Genomic DNA, 6,995 nt, shown 5'->3' with positions numbered 1-6,995 from the left:
TAGAAATTTCCTAATTATTATTGTAGTGCCATTTTATGTTCCTAGCAATGATGTTTGGGAGTTCATACATTCCAACACCCTTTTAAACATTGGTTATTTTGTCACTTACTGATTACAGTTTTACTGGTTATGACATGATATTCAATTGTGGCTTCATTTATATTCTCATAGTGATATTGGACATGCTATTTGGGTTTACTTGTCTATCTTATATACAGGTTTTCTTTCTTTCTTTCTTTCTTTTTTTTTTTTTTTTTTTGTTAAGTACCAGTTGTCTGTTTCTAGGGCTTCCTGAAACAGGTTGTACCTGATAAACTAATTTTATCAACCATTTGCTGCTTGTAGAATTGGGGGAGTTAAAGACCCAGACGCTCAAAGGACTGAGCCAGGAGCCACAGAGAATTATTCACAGTCTCTGAGACTTTTGTGGAAACTACAATTCAGAGATGTCACAGCCCTATATTTCAGAAGCATGTATCTATCTGATTACACATTTCAAAACTCAACACATTTGCCACTCCTTGACATGTATGATGATTCATATAACATGCTCTATACTGAAAAGGAACACATTAGTGGCCAGTAGAATTAGATAGTTTCTGGGAATGTTATCTACTGGGAAAGTTTGTTGGTTTGTTTGTTTTGAGAATTATTGTTTAAGAATAAGAAGTTCTTACTTTGCCAGCACATATACTAAAATTGGAATAATGCAGAGATTAATATGGCCCCTATGCAAACATGATACACAAATTTGATGGGGGATGTTCTTCTGTATATATGTTTCTCTTATTGGTTGATGAATAAAAGACTGTTTGGCCAATAGAGGCAGGAAGATATGCAGGACTAAGAGACAAGGAGAATTATGGGAAAGGTAGATAGGGAGAGCCTGCCAGGAGGAGAAACCATGTAGCAACCAAAGGAGTATCAGATCCAGGCATTCTCCAGTAAGACCATACCATGTGGAAATACATAGATTAATAGTTATGGGTTAATAATTAAGAGAGAGTTAGCCAATAAGAAGCCCTAGTCATTGGCCAACAGTTTTATAATTAATATATGTCTCCATGTGTTTATTTGGTTTAGGTGGATCCAGGCTGAATATAAAACTCCAGCAACAAATTCTTGATTTTTAGATGTCCTTCAACTGAAGGATGGATTAAGAAAATGTGGTACATTTAAGCAATGGATAATTACTTAGTGATTAAAAAATGACATCATGAAATTTTCAGGCAAATAGATGAAACTAGAAAAAAATATCATCCTGAATGAGATAAACCAGACACAGAAAGATAAATATGGTATATACTAACTCACAAGTGAATATTAACTGTTAAGTAATATAATCCACAAACCCAGAATGGTTAGGTAAAAAGGAGGGCTATAGGGAGAAGCATGAATCTTTCTGGGAAGGAGAAATAGAATATATTTTGTGGGTGGACTGGGGGAAGGAGGGGAAGGGATGGGAATTGGAGGGCCAGTTGTGGGGGTGGCTGGAGGGAGAGAGTTCTAGAAGAGACTACTAGAATTAGGGGCCATTTGGGGAATGGTGTAGAAATCTAGTGCAGTAGAAACTTCCTGGTCCAAAGGTTGATTTGGTGCAGACTTAGAGCCTTCACCCCTACATTCTATTTAGCAGAATGTACTCTGCAAGCTATGGAAACAGAAACCCAGGATAACAATCCAGGACAATCCCCTTCACCTAAAATCTTTCTTTCCTGTAAAATGTGCTGGGACAATATTGGCACAGGTCTTGTAGGAGTGGCCAACTGTTATTTGGTTTAACTTGAGGTCCTCACCAGGAGAGTGAGGCTTTGCCTTATACTACCTGGATGGCCAGGAACCAGAGACTGGGGAGCCAAGGCACTTAGGGTAGAATAAAACAAGACTGAAAAACAAATCAATGAAATGATTCCTAATGACATTCTGCTAGACTCATAGATTGGTGCCTTGTCCAGTCATCATAATAGTGGCTTCCTGTAGTAGCAGATGGGAGTGGATACAGAGATTAACAGGCAAGCATTATGCATAGAGAAAGACTAAATTGGAGGTTCCATCAGGTCACTCCTGTTGGAGATTCAGGAACCCAGAGGAAGAGGGGGAGGAAAGATTAATAGCCAGGTAGAGTGGAGGACACCAAGAGAACATGTCCTACAGAATCAGAATCCAGGCACACAGAAGACATTTGTAATGTCCATTTTCATAACGGCAAGAAATTTTATGAAGAATTGTTAAAATTATGTCCTGCTACTTTTTAATACCAATAATAGTTTTTCCACCATTGGTTTGGAATAACTCTTCTACAGCCATGTTTTGTTGGGTTCTGCCTTACTTTGTTCATTCAACTTACTTTCATTATCACGTTTAATTACAGATTTTATCTCTAAGTTATTTTTTCTGCAATTTCCATTTGTCAACTTCAGAAACCATAGTTTCTATAAAATACAAATTCAATTCTTCTGTGTAATTTCTGCTTTGATTTATATAAAGACTTGTAATTTTAAACATTGAATTCTATGGTGTAACATTTTCTCATTTGAATTAAGGATATAAGGCAAATTTTCACTGAGAAAAACAGGTAACTAGTATATCTAGATAGCTTTGCAGAAGACAATGGATGAACTGGCATTTATTGACACATTGATCAAATTTATGGTCTGTCTTTTAATTACACCTTTTGCTATACTTGACTGTTTTCTTATTATTGAATCTTTTTATGTCCCATTAATAAGCAAGAAAATATTAGTGCTGAATCTTGGCTACCTTTTAATAAGCATATATTTGCTGTGATTTGCACTTTGGGGGAAATATAAAAACTTAGTTCTTCTGTTTATCTTTATGCATCTGATAACTGACTTATGATGATGATTGAGTCTAAATGTTGTACTTAATATGGTTGTGTCTACTAGAGAATAGCTATCCAAGACTTACTGTACTGAAGGTATTTATTTCATTAGGTTTTAGTATAGCCTTTGACATGAATAATATTACACAGATTTTAAATAAGGAAAAATGGATTTAAATCAAATAAGCTTTGAATTTACCCAGCGGCTAAGAGGTACCAAGAAAGCATTAGCTTCTGAGAGGTGCCAGATTTTATCCTTCCAGTTCCATGTGTCTCTAATGCCATGAGGAGAAGCTCTGCATCAAGTCAAAAGAGACAAATTGTATCTAGTGAATCTGTAACCATCACTACAGGGTACATTAAGGTTTAAAGGTGATTCTTGCAAAATGCTTCCAGTCTGTAGAATGATCAGGTAAGTTGCAAACAAGCATTAAATGTCTCAATCAAACAATATTTTTCATAAAACTTTGACTTAAAAAATTGATAATTTATAGTTGGAGATACATTCAACTTTTTCAAAATGTTCCATGGTTTTAATGCTAGTAATGAAAAAAATATAGAGAGATGGAAAGTGAATCCAGGTAAATTGGTAGACTTATGTAGAGCTTTATTTTTTGTTAAAAAGTCAGAAAAAAGAAAAAGCAATACAAGAAAAAAAAACCATTAAAAATAAGCAAACTCGAAGATCCTTGACCCCCAAATCCGGGCCCCTGCCAAAGAACGAGGTCTCAGCTGGAGAGCGCCAGTTTCCAGTGAGATCCCACTACCCTGCAAAACCTTCTCAAGTTCCAGCCCAGCCCTCGTCCTCTTCTGCCGGCTATTGGCCAGAGAGAAACCTCCTAGAGAGCTTGGACCACACAGAGCTACAGATATTGAATCTTTGATCCACATAAGCCCATCGGGAAAGGACCATTGAGAGAGGGAAGAGACACCACCAACACCTACTAGAAGAAACTATGGGAAGAAGGCAATACAAGAGAACACCTAACAACAGAAAGACAAACATGACACCACCAGAATCTAGGGAATCTACACCAACTAGAATGGAACACAACAACAAAGCAGAGGAAACAGAAGGGTACAACTTAAAAATCACCATCATAAAAATGATAGAGGCCCTCAAAGAAGATGTGAGAAAATACCTTAAAGAAATGGAGGAAAAACAAACAAAAAAGTTGAAAAATGAACAAATTCCATAAAGAAAGTACAGAAAGCCAAGAAAAAACAATTAAGCAGGTGAAGGAAACAATTCAAGACTTGAAAACCGAAATTGAGAAAATAAAGGCAACACAAATGGAAGGAAAGCTGGAAATTGAAAAGCTGGGCAAAAAATCGGAAACCACGGACACAAGCATAACCAATAAAATTCAAGAGATGGAAGAGAGAATCTCAGGTGCAGAAGATAAACTAGAAGAAATAGATTCATCGACCAAAGAAAACCATAAATCCAACAAATCCTTGATACAAAACATCGTGTGGGACACGATGAAAAGGCCAAACCTAAGAATAATAGGCATAGAGGAAGGTGAGGAAGCCCAGCTCAAAGGTGCTGAAAACATATTCAACAAAATCATCGAGGAAAACTTTCCAAATCTGAACAAGGACATGCCCATGAAAGTACAAGAAGCATACCGAACCCCAAATAGGCTGGACCAAAAAAAAAAGACCCATCGACATATAATAATCAAAACACCTAGCATACAGAATAAAGAAAGAATATTAAGAGCAGCGAAGGAAAAAGGACAGGTAACATATAAAGGCAGACCTATCAAAATTACACCTGACTTCTCCATGGAAACCCTCAAGGCCAGAAGGTCCTGGATAGATGTTCTAAAAGTATTAAGAGAACACGGATGCCAGCCTAGGCTACTATATCCAACAAAACTCTCAGTCAATATAGATGGAGAGAACAAGATATTCAATGACAAAACCAGATTTTCCCAATATGTATCTACAAATCCAGCCCTACAGAAAGTATTGGAAGGAAAATTCCTACCCAAGGAAGGTAACTACGCCCACAAAAATGTAGGCAACAGATAATCCAACTACACCAGAAACCTAGGGTGAAGCAGAACAAATATATTCACAATACCACTGCCAACAACAAACCTAAATCAAACAAGCATCAACAATCAATGGACCTTACTCACCCTCAACATTAATGGTTTTAACTCACCTATAAAAAGACACAGGCTAACAGAATGGATACGAAGACTGAATCCATCCTTCTGCTGCATACAAGAAACACATCTGAGCTCCAAAGATAGACATTACCTCAGGGTAAAGGGTTGGGAAAAGATTTTCCAATCAAATGGAAATAAGAAGCAAGCAGGCGTAGCTATCCTAATATCTAACAAGTTAGACTTCAAACCAAAATTAGTCAAAAGAGATGAAGACGGTCATTTCATATTCATCTCAGGAGAAATCCATCAACACAAAGTCTCAATTCTGAACATCTATGCCCCTAATACAAAGTCACCCACATTCGTAAAAGAAACACTACTAAAACTCAAAGCTCATATAAAACCTCACACACTTATAGTGGGAGACTTCAATACACCACTCTCAACACTAGACAGGACCACAAATCAGAAACTCAACAAAGAAACAAAAGAATTAACAGAAGTTATGTCTCAACTGGGGCTAACAGACATCTATAGAACATTCCATCCAAAGACAAAAGAATATACCTTCTTCTCTGCTCCACATGGAACCTTCTCTAAAATCGACCACATACTAGGAGATATAACAAACCTCAACAGATACAAGAGAATAGGAATAGTCCCCTGTATCTTATCGGACCACCATGCTTTAAAATTGGAATTCAACAACAACACAGATAGCAGAAAACCTGCAAACTCATGGAAACTTAACAATGTGCAATTGCACCACTCCTGGGTCAAAGAAGAAATAAAGAAAGAAATTAAAGACTTTCTAATATTCAACGAGAATGAGGATATAACATACCCGAACTTATGGGACACCTTGAAAACAGTGCTACGAGGGAAGTTCATTGAACTAAGTGCCCATATGAAGAAAACAGAGGATAGTCACATAAATGATTTAACAACCCAACTGAAAACCTTAGAACAGAGAGAAGCGAATTCACCCCGCAGGAGCAGACGCCAGGAAATAATCAACTTGAGGGCTGAAATCAACAAAATAGAAACCAGGAAAACAATACAAAAAATCAATGCAACAAAAACTTGGTTTTTTGAGAAAATCAGCAAGATAGACAAACCTTTATCCAAATTAACGAAAAAGCACAGAGAGAACATGCAAATTAACCAAATCAGAAACGAAATGGGGAACATAACAACAGACACAGAGGAAATCCAGTCAATTTTCAGGTCATACTTTGAAAATCTGTATTCCACAAAAATTGAAAATTCAAAGGAAATGGACAAATTTCTGGATAACTATCACTTACCAAAATTGTATCAAGAATAGACAAACAACTTAAATAGACCTATAACCCGAAATGACATAGAAGCAGTCATCAAAAGCCTTCCAACGAAAAAAAGTCCAGGACCAGATGGATTCAGTGCAGAATTCTACCAGACATTCAAGGAAGAACTAATACCATTACTCCTCAAACTGTTCCACAAGATAGAAACAGAAGGTTTATTGCCAAACTCTTTTTATGAGGCCACACTAACTTTGGTACCCAAACCTCACAAAGACACAACTAAGAAAGAAAACTACAGACCAATATCCCTGATGAACATCGATGCAAAAATACTCAATAAAATAATGGCAAACCGAGTTCAAAAATACATCAGAGAAATCATCCACCATGATCAAGTAGGCTTCATACCTGGATTGCAGGGATGGTTTAACATACGAAAATCTAACAACGTGATCCACCATATAAACAAACTGAAAAAGAAAATCCATATGATTATCTCCCTAGATGTGGAAAAAGCCTTCGATAAAATTCAACACCCTTTCATGATAAAGGTATTAGAGAGGTCAGGGATAACAGGAACATACCTAAACATAATAAGAGCAATATACAGCAAAACAACTGCCAACATCAAACTGAATGGAGAGAAACTTAAGCCAATTCCTCTAAAATCAGGAACAAGACAAGGCTGTCCTCTCTCTCCATATCTCTTCAATATCGTACTAGAAGTTCTAGCTAATGCTGTAA

The 6,995-nt window shown here is 36.8% G+C and overlaps 1 non-coding gene across 1 annotated transcript; it reads left to right on the top strand.

Annotated features, from left to right (window-relative positions):
* Positions 1 to 669: 669 nt before the first annotated feature.
* Positions 670 to 773, top strand: LOC127214414 (U6 spliceosomal RNA). The gene has a single exon (XR_007833832.1). It is a non-coding gene; the product is annotated as a U6 spliceosomal RNA (small nuclear RNA).
* The last annotated feature ends 6,222 nt before the right edge of the window (positions 774 to 6,995 follow it).

Source organism: Phodopus roborovskii, unplaced genomic scaffold (assembly GCF_943737965.1).
Source record: "Phodopus roborovskii unplaced genomic scaffold, PHOROB, whole genome shotgun sequence".
Taxonomy (NCBI): domain Eukaryota; kingdom Metazoa; phylum Chordata; class Mammalia; order Rodentia; family Cricetidae; genus Phodopus; species Phodopus roborovskii.
Note: the sequence above shows the minus strand (reverse complement) of the source record. Positions and strands in the feature narration are given on the sequence as shown.